The sequence below is a fragment of the Ochotona curzoniae genome, unplaced genomic scaffold (genome assembly GCF_017591425.1).
Source record: "Ochotona curzoniae isolate NIBS_2020 unplaced genomic scaffold, NIBS_Ocur_1.0 contig_4105, whole genome shotgun sequence".
NCBI lineage: Eukaryota > Metazoa > Chordata > Mammalia > Lagomorpha > Ochotonidae > Ochotona > Ochotona curzoniae.
The window spans coordinates 4,842,037-4,856,646 of record NW_024466129.1 but is presented as its reverse complement, the minus strand read 5'-3'; positions in this window follow the sequence as shown (position 1 = coordinate 4,856,646).

The following is a 14,610-nucleotide window of genomic DNA, read 5'->3' as shown; positions in this document are numbered from 1 at the left end:
TGCATGTTATTTTCCTTTTCCTCCTCTTTCTTATCCGCTTAAAATATCCGTTGTTGCATGATGTCTCAGAAAAAATACAACGGACGTGTGCCTTTTTGCCTTTTTTCTTCTGTCCCTTGCTCCTCATTGTGGCAGAGCAAGGAAACGTTACTGGGATCAAGGTACTGGCTCTGGGAGAATCAATGCAGAGCCCTCCCTTTCTCACCGCTGAGCAGGTCAAAAAGTGATTGCATTGGACATGAAGGATTTATGTGCACCGTGAGTCAGTCAGAGTGTCGGGGTAAATCAAGGCTGACATTTTTAGCATCTGGGAAAAAAAAGCAATTGCATTTTATGTCTACATTTTGCTCGGCTAATCAAGGTGCGGAAGAGACAGAATGCCTGGGGAAACTTTTCCACTTTTTATTATTTAGGTAGGGTTTGGTTTTCCCTATAGATATATGGAGGAAGTCCATAAAGGGTCCCGTTTAGAGCAAGGAGGAAAGAAGACAGCCCTCCCTGTCAGATTCGATTTGGACTGAGAAGTCGCCAGCATAATGACCCAGGCAAAGTACTAGAGCATGGGGTCATCAGGATGGCTCTGCGCATCGGCCGGGGAGGCGCTCTCTATAAAGAACTTCCTTCCAGAGGCTTCTGTAGGACACGCTGATAACAAAACTATGGTGGAAAAGCAGTGTGATTTTTTTTTGTTTCTGACTGAATTGCCCAGCTAGTAATTGTCAGAGAATCAGTCCTTTTATATCAGCAACCAGTGAAATAATCAGGTCAGATAGTTAAAACTGTTGAACCAGTAGATACATATTGACATAGTTTAAGATCAAGCCACATTTAATGTGTGCAAGGGGAAAAGACAAATGAACAAATTAACTAGCAGTATTTCTTTTTAGTTTTCCTTTTCCAGCGCTAATTATCGGCTTCTCTAAGTAAATGAGAATGTGTTTAGATTTCAAAAGTCTTCTTTTTTTACACAAGGGACTACATTCAGCAAGTAATACTTTTATGTGTTCATGGATAGCAATCATGGTAGCCATTCTTTTTGGAGTGGGGAGATTTACCACATGAAGCACTTTGGCATTTTATATGCATCCTTTCAGTAAATCCCCACTGTCCTAGAAGCTGGGGACGATCCCTTTTACTGACATTTATTGAGGGCCACTAATAAACCTGAGATTTTATGTACATCTTTCTGGCTGGTAGGAGCTAGAGGCGCTCTTTGAACCAATGACGTTCTGTCTCCTGAGATGTTACCCCTTTCTTCTTTGCTTACAGCCTCAGTTTGAAGCAGAGATGCAGTTTGTGTAATAACCATGGGAATAAGAGATTCAGCAGAGTTGCCACAAGCTTCTAGATTTTCCATTTCCTGGCTGTCCAAATAGTCAGGAACCAGCAGCGCCACCTGAGAGCATGCACTGACGATGCTGCAAGTAGTCATGCTGAGCCTAGTTAGGATGTGTTGCTTGTCCTGTGCCAGGCAATGTGAGAGGCTCTCTGTACATACTCAGGGAAGGCTCCCTGAGCCTCAAAGAGCTTCTATTTTAATCTTACATTTCAGAAGAAGAAACTGAGTTTAGAAACTTTCCCATGTGTTTAGCTAAGAAGCGATGGCATTAGAAGCCAAGCAAGCTGACATCTATCTGAATCATTATACTTATGTACTTTGCTGCTTTGCTATGTAGCACTAGCAGTGGATTTTTTAGGTTTGGAAAATGTGCTTGGTAATACAACAATAGTAATGGCTTTCCTGTGTGTGTGTGTGTACCCTCAAATAATTGCTTTGTGATATGCGAAAGTTCCAAGTTTTCTTTTAAGGATTTTTAGATACTCTTTATTAGAATATGTTTAGTTTAAAAAGAATGAAGAAAAAGCATTCTCTCCAAGGTTTTAGGATCCCTAAAAATCCTTAAGGAGGTAGTGGAGACCTTAAAGTTATGCTCCATCTATCTAAAAATTGAACTAAAATTGATTTACTGATAATAAAGCATCAGAGAGTAACTCAAACAGCAAGTTCATAGAATTATATTAGCTCAATGAAGACACATGCATTATTGCAAGCTGATGGTTCTTTGAGGAACACAGATGTGGAAATGGACCATTCCTTAATAAAAGTTATAAATTAGAGAAAAATACAATAAAAAATGAGAATTCTTATAGGGAAAAGAAAAAAATGGGAGTCCTGAATGACAAAGCCTTGGGAATCTTTGATATAAAGGGTTTCTGTTTTTGTTCCTCCGGAAACATTAACAAATATTTTTCAAAACCCAATGCTATAATTACTATGTAAAGTGGTATGCAAAATCCTGTGCTTACTGTTAATATTAGCAGTAATAGCTGCGGTAATGAGCATGGGGTTTCAGTCAGCAACTATATCAAGAACATCAATAATTTTTAAAAAGATTTAGCTATTACTTGAGAGAGAGAGAGAGAGAGAGAGAGAGAGAGAGAGGGAGAAGAGAGAAAGGGGAGTCTTCCTTTACTGGTGTACTCCCTGTATGGCCACAATAGCTAGGGCTTGCTCAAGCTGAAGCCAGCATCCTGGAACTCCATCCAGAACTCCCATGTGGGTTCAGGGGCCCTAGGACTCGGACATCGCCTGCTCCTTTTGGTGGGATGTTGCATGGTGGTGGAGTTGGATAAGAAGGGAAGCAGCCGGCAGACAAACCAGTGCCTGTATGGGAAGCAGGCAGGACTTCACCGGCTGTGCCATGGGCCTCAAGGACCTTCATTTGAATCCTTCATTTCTCGGGGTTAGTTTTGTCCTCCCATTTGCCTCATTAGTAGGGAGGTGCCCGTGTGTTCTCTGTACGTCCAGGTACCAGTGCATTGTGTGTGGCATACCTATACATTATGTTTTCTTTTTTTTTTTTTTTGTGGGTGCCACATTGTTCTCACCTTCTCTGCCAAGTGCAGCTGCACATTACAAAACTGTTCAGAGAACGTATTTGGAAGGGTGATAAAGCATTCGGGTTGAGGTGTGGATTTTTACTCCCACATCATTTTGCCATTAATTAGAAAAGCATCATCACCAAATCCTTTCCTGTCTCTGAGGAGAGTGGAAGTCTTCAGGAAGTGACATGAGAGAATCTGGCTGTCAGTGTTCTGGGTCTGTGCCTGCACATACAAGGTGGCTTGAATGTCACAAAGAGATTGTGACACCCAGCATTCCCAGAGATGTCGCCAGCAAATTCACTGAATAGGAAATTCAGATTTGACTTGGTTCTCAATTATCAGCCAATTGTTTTGAGGTTGTTTGAAGACAGCCCAAGTAGCACTATTAATTGGGCAGAGATTAGCACATAATCAAATCACATCTGCTTTCAAAAATCAGAGCCTGCTTTATTAAAATAGCACAAGGTGTAAAATAATCCATAACAATACAACTTTCTGCTCCTGGTTTGAAAAAAATAGGACTGAGTGGAACTATGTTTGTACCTGCTCTAATCTTGAACTGTTATCAATCTCAGTGTTCCTCCACATGTCTTCCTGTTGTTTCAGAGACCGTCACCCCTCCTCTGGCTCCTGAGCCTTCCACGCTCTCCACAGCTTGCTTTGCTCCTGTCGGCACTTGCTCCGGTTCTGATTCTCAGCCCACACTTGTCAAAAGCAAGGTAGGAAGCCTCCGTGAGACCCTGATTTACCCTCAGGGATGCTTCTTACTCTAGGCCTATCCCCCGCTCCTCCTTTTTCACAGAGCTCTCTTTCTTGTCTTGTGATGCGTTGGCTGTTGCTGGTCTCACACCAGCATCTGAAGATGCAGGACAGCCCTCCCCACTGTCTACACTCAGGCAGGTTGTGTCCCAACACACTAGGTCTCCCTTCTACTCACCAGTGCTTTTATTTTTACGTAAGACTGGCTTTTACAAAGCCTCATCTACGACATTAGGCTTCACCACCTGCCCCTGATTTTTCCCATGCCTTAAGTTTCCTTTTCCGTCTCTTCTTTCTTTCACTTCAGTTGAGCAATGGGTTACAATAGTATGCAGTGCTTTTTCAGATAGTACAAGCACAATCATACTGCTCCTGGGTGTCATAGCAGTCATTTACTGGGTTGGCCTTCAGTTAGTGGGTAAGATGGGCATTTTTCGTAAAGGCAGTCTCTGAATACTGGGAGAGCTGGAACAAAAGCATGCATGGACTAAAATGGCAGCCAGAAGGGTATGCAAAGAGAAGCCTGCTGGCCTACTTCAAAACTTGGAGAGTCCAAACAGGGGCTCCCTGAATTGTTAGCTGTTCAACTTCTGAGTCCTGTTTCCTAGCACACAGAATGGGAATCATATTACCTACTGAGTCAACCCAGTTTTCCTTATGATAATAAAATAGTTGATGCAGGCTACCTTATAGAGAAAAGAGGTCATTTTGGTTCCTGGTTCTGCAGGTGCAAGGTGTAAGGACATCAGCTGATGACGGGTTTTCTACGGGCAAAAACATGCAGTGCTGCAGAGCAGAGGTGTACATCTGTGTCTCTCATTTTGCCTGTAAGCTGCCAGGACCTAATCACAGGAGCGCTGGCCACCAGGACCTAATCGCGGGAGTGCTGGCCGCCAGGACCTAATCATGGGAGTGCTGGTCACCAGGACCTAATCGCGGGGGCGCTGGCCACCAGGACCTAATCACTTAATCACAGAAGCTCTACCTTAAATACCATAATCAAATTAATACCTTTATCATACACATTCAGGGATTAATCTGTCTGAACTCAGAGGGATTGACAAAACCAAAACAAACCGTCACAATTCCTTACAAGGTATCATGAGGAATAAATGTGATGATGTGTTTTAGACTTCCAACAGATAACATGGTAGGTTCATGGGTGTTACATGCTGCAGTAGATCAAAAGAGGCTGACCTCCTTAGGCTATGCAAAACTTAAAATTGTTAGCACAGTCATGTCTCAGAGAAATTCTGGACATTGATGAACATAGATGAGCATAAACTGCCATAAGTGAAGTTTCTAATAAAGCCCAGCCTTTATTAGAAACTGTCAGTGCACAGTCTTGCACTGACTGTGGGCAGTGGATGCTCAGGGGATTTTTACCCATTGGGTGGTAGTGAGGGAGGAGGGGACAATTAGCTTTTTATCCTTCAGGCAGTGCCTCTGGAGGACAACAGACATGACCCAAATCGTCAGAAACTATGAGAGAGGAAGGGAAGCTAAGCCTCTGGAAAGAGCTGACAATTGGAAAGAGACTTAGCAGGAACTGGAAAGGCAACTTCATTAAAAAAATAAAGCACAGAGGTCTGAAACATGGGGAAAGGAAACATGCAAACTTCAGACTAGAAGCAAGACTCTGTGTCTGCATGTTTGAGCTTTGGTTAAAACCAGATGGTAATAGGAATACATGGAAAGTCATTTGTGATATCAGCTGCAGAGCTATAGAGGGGTGTGTGTGAGTGTGTGTGTGTGTGTGTGTGTGTGTGTGTGTGTGTGTGTGTGAGTGTTTGTGGGTGTGCATGTGTGCTCATGGGGAAAATTCTCGTAGTGACCTCTCCTCTTCACAAAGGCTGCTTCCTGTAAATCTGCTTGGATCTTGTCCTTTCTAAGCACCCCAAGGCCTTTGAGTTTTGCTCCCCTTCAGCGTTTATCCAGTCCTCATTGCATCATTCCCAACAATGGAGCGCATGTTGTAGTGTTCTCCAAGTTAAAATCAAATCAAAACCGAACCCTCTGTCTACCGGTTGTCTCCCTTCAGTTGGTGCCTCCATTCCATGCTAGCCATCAACATAAAAGCTCTACAACTGTCAATGGCGCTGCTTTTATTTTCTCATCTCCTTGCCCCTCCTTTGCCTTACAGGTGGCTCCTGGCCACTGAAAATTTCACTGCATCATCTACGGGCAGTCCGCACCCAGGGTCCACTCCCTAAGAATGGCTGTTGTTCTCAGCCTGGTGGTTGTCTTTGCTGCTGGCTGTTCCCTTCGGTCTCCGTGGCTGCTCCCTTCCCTTACTGGTACCAAGGGCTTGGTTCTGCATCCTCTATTCTTGCCCTGCCCTTGCCTTTCAGCTCATTTCTTCTGTCACTGTGGCTTCCAGAACCTTCAATAGGGTGGCGACTTGCACTTTTATATGTCTCTTGTCCAGAAATCTCATTTGAGAATCAAACTCATATATCCAACAGGTTATTTGATGTCTCTCCCTGGCTATCTCACAAATGTCTCAAAAGAAACACATAAAAATAGTGTTTTAAATTTTCTTTCTAAACCTATCTACAGCCATAAATGACATCACCATGGATGTGGTTGTCCAACCTCAAAGTTCTCAATTGACTCACAAATTCTGTTGTAACTATCGCTTTCATTCATTCATTTGTTCCGTCAGTAGTTGCAGTCAATTTTCAGTTATTGTGGTAAAATTCCTAGAATGCTGACTTGGTGAATACTGAACCCTTGATTTTAGAGAAAATGCAAGGCTAGGTTTCTGTGAACCTCTGGCCAGAACATTTACAATGACTCATCAATGTGTTTCGTATTTCATTTTTAAGGGTTTATTTATTTCTGTTTAAAAGGCCAGGAGCCAGGAGCTTCTCTGGGTCTTCCACATGGTTGCAGGAGCCCAAGGACTAGGTCAGCCTCTGCTACTCCTCCAGTGCGTAAGCAGTGAGCTAGACTGGAAGTGGAGCAGCGGAACACGAGCCAGCGGCGCTATGGTGGAGGATAAGTCTGCGTGCCACCACATTGCCCCTTTGTGTTTATTTCTGTTCAAAAGACCTGATTTATTACATAATTTGTTGACATTGAACTCACAGACAGTAACACTGTAGCTCCCACTTGAACAAAGCTTACTAAATGTATGTGTTTTTTTCCGTTAAGCACATCACGGTCTTTGTGCTCTCAGCAACACTAGACAGCCATTTAATATCTGCCTAGGGGGCATTTGAAGCAGTGAAAGCACCAAGAAACAAAAAACGGAGAAAGGTGGCACTAATAGACCGTGCAAAGGCTGTGTGTTTTCATCACGACACTTGAAACAAGAACGCAGAAGATGGTATCGTTTGACCTCAGCTAGGATTGCCCATGACTCCACCTTTCCACCTGTTTGCGCATGTATGTGAGTGCAGCAGTTCTGAGCACACAGCACATCTCAGTGAGTAAGTAAATGATCAGATGTGACCTCTATGAATAACAAGGATCAGCCTTGTCAAGAGTTACACACTAGGTGCTGTGCTAGAGATGGAGGGTATGCTGATAAACAACACATAGACCTTTTTATTTACTCAGAGCTCATTCAGTCCACGTGCAGTCATCGCCTTTCTCGTATTCTTCCCCGTACTGTTCTGGTTGCATCCCTAGAGGTGGCGGTGTCACTGACAGGTGCAGTCGGCGCTGCAGCATTGCTGATCTCTGAAGCTTGAGGATCCTGGCCGAGGCAGTCTCACAGGTGGTGATGTGCCATCTGACTTGCAGCTGGTGGTCTCACCATCATTTATTCAACATCCATTCGGCAGAGGTTTATTGGACACTTTCCATGTGTCATTGTAGTTGAATTGGAAACTGTGATTAATTTCATGTATACATTTTCCTAAGCTATAGTACCTGATTGTTTAATGAGATGCCAGCTCTGGCATTCCTGTGAAGGAATTTGGTAGATAGCTCTACTTTAACTAGAACTTTAAAGCATACTTTAAGTAAAGGAAAGAAGACCCAACAACGTGAGTGGATCCCTCTTGATCAGTTAAAGACTTAAGTGCAAAAATTAGTTTTCTAAGAAGAAATTTTGCTTCCAAACTGCAGAATTACCTCCTGCATGAGTTTTTGGCTTCTCATTTGTCCTATCATTTCCCGGCTTGCCTGTTCTTGCCATTGCATAGCTACTTTCATAAAATAAATAGTTTACACATGCACACATAAGTGAGAGGTCTCCAAAATTTTTATGGAATCTGCATATTATGAAAAACTTGTGTGTAGTTTTCAACATTTTTTGGTACCACAATTAACCTATCCTTATTATTATTATTAATTTTCCATTATATGGGTTTTTGGGTATAAGAATTTCCTCCTCCACTTCTTCCTCCCTCCCCATTCTCCACCTCCCTCACTACTCTCCCCCGTATTATTACAATAGTATAGTCCATCAGCAGGTTACAAGACGGTGTTGCCATATACTTTCTCAAGTATCTCTGTGTGTGTATGTGTATCTGTTTTGGAGACACTAACCAAGCTGGTGAGGCATCAGAGAAGTAAACAAAGCCATGTGATCTCAATTTCACAGGTGGGAATGCTTTTTTGGTCCTTTTAAATTTATTGAAACTTTTATCTTGATGAATGTACCCTGCGTCCTTGAAAACAACTTGAAAATTGGTCGAAAGTGGCCTTTGAATGATTTCCATCTTTATAGACATTTTTGCCCAAGATGTCTTTTAATTGTTGAGCTATGAATAGAAACAACTTCTGACTGTACACCTGTCAGTTTCTCTTGGAGTTCTATACAGATTTCTTAATGTGTTTTGTAACTCTAGTATTAGGTGCATGTCATATTGAAGACTGTCACATCTTATAAAAAGACTACTTATTTAAAAGGAAAAGAAAGAAAGAGAGAGCAAGAGAGAGTACTCCTATCCACTCTTAACTGAGCAGAGGCCCACCTCAGCTGGAGCTGGATAGGGTGGGAATTGAATCCATGTTTCCTGTGTGAGTAGTGGGGGCCCACGTGTCAGGACTACCACCTGCCATGAATAAGAAGTGATAGTTGGGGTGTACAGCTGGAAGTCCAACCCAGGCACTCCAGTAGAGGCCATTATGAAAGACACACCTCACTCATTGAATTAACTACTGATGAGGGCTAACCTGTTGTATCTTCTCCATGCTTCGTTTTGAAGTATTCTTTGTCTTTGATGTTACAATTCTTCCACAGGTCTATTTGATCTCACGTTAGAATTGCCATGCTAGCTACTGTGTTATTATTTTCCTGAGATATGCTTTTTTTTTTTAAAAAAAGTAACATATTTATTATTTATCTAGCTTATGTAATTCTGTTCATTTACTTTTAATCTGTTTGTATTTCAAATAAATGCCTCACAGGCAGCATGCAATCTTGCTTTTTACTCCACTTTAACAATCTCTGACCTTTACTAGTGCATTATTGTGTTAATATTTACTTTAATCATTGATTTATTCAGATTTCATTCAGTTTGTTATTGTGTTCTCTTTTCACACTTATTTTTTGTTATTTGTTCTTCTTTCCTGCCTTATTTAGGCCTGATAATTTAAAAAATTTACTTTTATCTATTAAATTACAGTCTTTTGTACTTTTAGTAATTGTCTTAAGGACTACAATGTACATCCTTAATTTTCTGTCATCAACTGTACAACTTCATGTAAAACATAGAAACTTCAGATCAGAAGAGCTTTTATTGTGTGTATATATTAGTGATGAATTTTTAAAACTCTGAAAATGTCTTAATTTTGCCGTTTTCTTACAGGTTAATTTTGCTAGGTATAGAATTTCGAATTGACAAACTTTTTTTTCCTCATATTTTAAGGATTATTTTATCTTTCTCTTTTGGCTTACAAGATGATCATTCTTAATGTTTTCCTCCTTTGTGTCTGATGTTTTTCCCTTTCTGCTTACATGAGTTCGTCTCCTTACTTGTCAGTTTTGTTGTGATTTGCCTAGGCATGGCTGTGCTTATCATTGCCTTACCTGGTTTCTGTGTGAATCTGTTAAGTTCTGTTATCAGACTTTAAGAAATTTTAATTGTTGCATCTTCATATATTTTTGCTGCTCAGCTTCTTATTCTGCAATTTTGTATCTGTGCTAGAGGTGTTAATTTTATGCTCCACTCCTAAGGTTTTAATGTTGACCCCGGTACTAAGATCTTTTCCCTTTTTAAACCCTGTTTTTCTTCCAATATTAAGATTGGATAACTTTTTTGGAGCGACCTTCAATTCTCCGACCTTCATCATCTCTGGTCTACTGTTAAGCCCACCTTGTGAATTTTGCATTTCAGATATTTTATTTTTTCAGTTCTAGAATTCACAGTTTAAAAAAAATAATTTTCCTTCTGAGACTCCCTATCTTTTTATTCATTGTAAGCACATTTCACAGAACATCAAAGAGCATAGTTCTGATAGCTGCTTTGAAATTCCTCTTTGCTAGTTCCAACATCTGCTGAGTGTATTTCCTCATGGTTCTTCGAATTGTCGTATTTCGCCTTTACCCTCCACATCGTGGCTCTTTGGTTGTGGTGACTCCAGATCCCATTTTAGAATTCTGAAGAATGTCGACTTCTTCTTTTGCCAGAGGATTGATTGGCTTTAACTTCAAATCCTGTCTTTTGGCCAATAACTCAAATTTTGATGTAGTCCTTTAATCCTTAACTGTTTTGAGCCTCCACAGAGAAATGGATTTCCAAGAAATAAGAATAGGGTAAAATTGCAGAATAGCATAGATGTTCAAAGTGAAAACGGATTAGAATTTGCACACGGATTTTAGGCCTCTGTCTGGTACTCTATTTTTTCTTTCTGGGATTCTTTCCTTTATGTAGTTGTACCAGACCAAAAATGGCAATTGTTACTTTCCCACCAATTTGTGTTAAAGTATCCTATACACTTATGACTCATTTCTAACATTGTAAAAATGGCAATCTTGGAGCCACTATTGTGACCTAGAGTGTGAGGCCATAGCCTGGGATGTCTGCTGCCATTTCATGTGAGTGCCAATTTGAGCCCCAAGGGGCTGCATTTCTGATCCAACTCTCTGCTAATGTGCCTGGGAAAGCAGTGGAAGATGGCTCAAGTATTGGGGCCCTGAATCTAAATAGGAGGTCCAGATGGAGTTTTGGGCTCCTGGTTTCAGCCTGGCCAGGCCTGCTGTTATAAGCCACCAGATCCCAGCTCACATCCTCAGAGACCCCAAGAATTTAAGGGACACAGCCAGGAATCAGGGTTTTGTGAGGCCGAAGGACAGAAGGTGTTTCATGGTAACATGTTGTTGACTTTCATGTCAGTAATTTAACAGAAGTTAATGAGAGAGAAGGGGCTCTGATTGTTATGTGTGGTGATGGTGGAGTTAGGGGAAAGAATGCTTAGGCTTGAAAGTCAGCTACAGTTTACTTCTGGGTTACAAAAATTGTTCCAAGCAAGCTAGTGTTACCATAATCTCCTCGGTGGAAAACTTCATATAATGGTAGCTACTGCTCATAATGATTATGGAGATTCAGTAAGAGAAGAAGCTTAATGCCCCGGTATCTGTAATCTGTTCCACCCATTTCTCCTCTCTTTGTATTTCCAAACAGCCCATCTTGCTTTGCAGTGGCTTGGAGTTGGGAGAAATAAAGTGAAACTGGGAAAGCTGGTTCTTCAAAAGGCTATCAGAATTACATTCATCACCATGAGGAATACCTGGGTCCTTATAGTACATTACCTGAGCATGGACGTCAGAGAGAGATCTGAGTTTCAATCATGGTTTTTCCAATGACATGCAATGCAGCTTGGGCCAATTATTCTTTCCAAGCCTCAGTTTTCTATCCAAGAAATAGAAGCAATAAATCTTACTTATTAGGATTCTATGATGTTTTGTTAGGAACTTGCCTTATACCAGTGCCGATGCACAGCAGGCATTCGGTCCACATTACTTGTGGTCAGTGTCATTGGTACTTCTTTAATACACATGGGAACTAACATAAAGCCACGATATTCAAAACTCAGAAACAAATATTCACTAGGGAAAAAGTGGAATCAAGTGAAGTTCTTTTAAAAGATTTTTGTTTATTATTTTTATTGGAAAGGCAGATTTATTGGAAAAGCAAGAAGACAGAGAGAAAGATCCTCTGACCATTGGTTCACTGCTGAAGTGGCTGCTCCCACGAGAGGTGAGCTAGTCCAAAGCCAAGAGCCAGCGGCTTCTTCCTGGGCTCCTACACTGGTACAGAGCCTCAAGGTTTTGGGCCGTACTCTACTGATAGCTCAGCCAATGAGCAGGGAGCCAGAAGGGATGTGAAGCAGCTGGGACAGGAGCCGGGATTCTCGTGCTTTCAAGGTGAGGATTTAGCCACTAGGCCATTGAGCCAGGACCCAGTCTGCTTTCCTAGATAGTAATGCAGCACAGTTTGTTGGTGAAGCCGAATTATCAATAGGAGAGAATTCGTGTGGGAAGTTTTCCAATGAATCAAGTCAGGCACATTCCAGGCCCAAACTTCAAGGATTAAAGATGGAATTAAATATTTAATTTAATGACATGGTCATTTTTTTCTGTTTATGTTCTAGCTTCATGCACAGAAAGCAATGATTCTCTTCTGACGTGCTTGTGTAAAACTGAAGTTTCTTTTAAAATGTTTCTTTTAAATATTTAAAATTTATTATTATTTTTTAATTTGAAAGGCAGATCTACAGAGAGAAAGGAAGATATCTTCCATTCACTAGATCACTCTCTTAGATGTCTACAGCAGCCAGAGCTTGGCTGATCTGAAGCCAAGAGCCAGGGGCTTCTCCCATGTAGACACAAGGTCCCAAGGTTTTGAGCCATCCTCTGCTACTTTTCCAGTTCAAAAGCTGGAAGCTGGATTGGAAGTGGAGCAGCCAAGACAAGAATCGACGTCTGTATGGGATGCCGGTGCTGGCAGACAGAATGTTAGCCTGTTGAGCCACTGCACCAGACCGACAGAGGAGTTTCTTGACAAAATTAGACTCCTGATAGCAACACCTGTGTGCTCAGAGGACAGTAGAAGCTTACTATGGGTCTGTTTGCCCCTCTTTGCTGGGACTGGCAGCTTGGAGCAGGCATAGCAACTGCCAGATTGCTGAAGATCCAGAATGCCACTAGTCTGCATAGCACAAGGTGTCAAGAGAGGGGTTGGAAGGGAAGAATCACTTGTAGAGGACCAACTTGGCAGTGGTGACAGGAGGAAGGCCTGGATGCTGACATCTTCAGCCTGCGGAGGCTGGGGACAGAAGGACATGGCAGATGGACTACAGGTAGCCCCAGGACCTTGAGGGCTCTGCTTGCAGTGGTAACAGGAGGAAGGACTCAAAGACCTGAATGTTCTCATTTTCAGCCTGCAGAGGCTGAGGACAAGAGGGAAGTGGCAGATGGACCCCAGGCAAACCCAGAACCTTTAGAAGCAAGGGGACTCATCGGCACATAGCAAGCACGAAGGTAGCAAGCTGGCCTTGGTAGCCTCTGGACTTGCACATGATTGATTGATCTGTTTGACTTATTTTAAACATGCTTCTGGCTCATGGGACTCTGGACTTAACACCAAGCCACTACCTGGCATTTAATGAAAATCCAGATACCCTTATTTCTGAATGTTACTCCTTTATCAGATGCATAATTTGCAAATATTTTCTCCCATTCTGCTTGTTATTTCTTCACTTTGTTCCTTGTTTCCTTTGCTGCAAAGAAACTTTTTAGTTTCATATAATTCCAATTTTATTAATTGTATTGCCTGTGTTTTCAAGGTCTTATCCAAAAAGTCATTGTTAATGCCAATGGCTTGGACTGTTGCCTGTGTGTTTTGCTTCAAACGTTTAATTATTTCAAGTCTTAAATTGTGATTCTTTGCCCGTTTTGAACTGAATTCTCTATAGCATACAAGATAAGGGTCTTGTTACAAACTTCTATAGGTACAAATACGATTTTTCCAACATCATTCATTGAAGAGGCTGTCTTTTTCCAGAGGATTTTTAAATCGTATTTTTCAAAGATAAGTGATTTATTTCCAAACTTTATACTCTACTCCATTAGTCTCCATGCGGTTTCGATTACAGTAGCGTCATCTTGTGGTGCTCCTGCCTTTGTTTTCGTTGTTCAGTACTGTTTGGATGTTGAGGGTCTTTTGTGTTTCTATATGGCTCATAGGATTATTGTCCTACTTATGTCAAGAATGTCATTAGTGCTTTTCGGATTGAACAGAATGTATAGATTGCTCTGGATAGTAGGGGCATTTTCATGCTGTTTGCAATTCATGAAGAGGGGAGAGATTGCGATTTTTGTGTCCTGTTTCTTTCACTAATGCTTTTTTACTGTCATTGTGTGTAGAGGTCTTACACATTCTTGGTTGAATTTATCCCAGGGTTTTTTTTTTTTTAATTTACATTGTGAGTAGGATTGTTCTCAGATCAGTAATAAAATCCTACTGATTGATTTTGCATCTTAACATTTTTCTGAATTCTCTTTTCTAATCGTCTTTTTATGTAGTCTTTTGGTTGTCTTATGTTAAAACCAAGTTATGTGCAAAGAGGGATAATTCCTTCTTTCCAATGTTTGTACTCTACTTCTTTCTCCTGATAAATGGCTATGGCTGAAACTTCTAGAACTATATTGAATAACAGTAATGAGAATGAACCTCCTTTCCTGGTTATAGATCTTACTGGAAATATTTTCATCTTGAAATGGACAAAGAATATGAAAAGATGTTTTATTTTTCACAAGAATAAATACAAATGGCTAAAAAATACTTGACAAAATATTCAAGATCTGCAGCCACCAGGGAAACAAATGAAAGCCATGATGAAAGATCTCGCTCTAGTTAGGATAGCTATAATCCAAGAGTAAAGAAAGAAAACCAAGAACAAATGCTGGCAAAGATGTGGAGATTCCCTAAAAGCTAAAAATGAATTTACTCTGTGACCTAGGTATCCCACTTATGGAAAATATATGCTAAGGAGGTGAGATCAGCA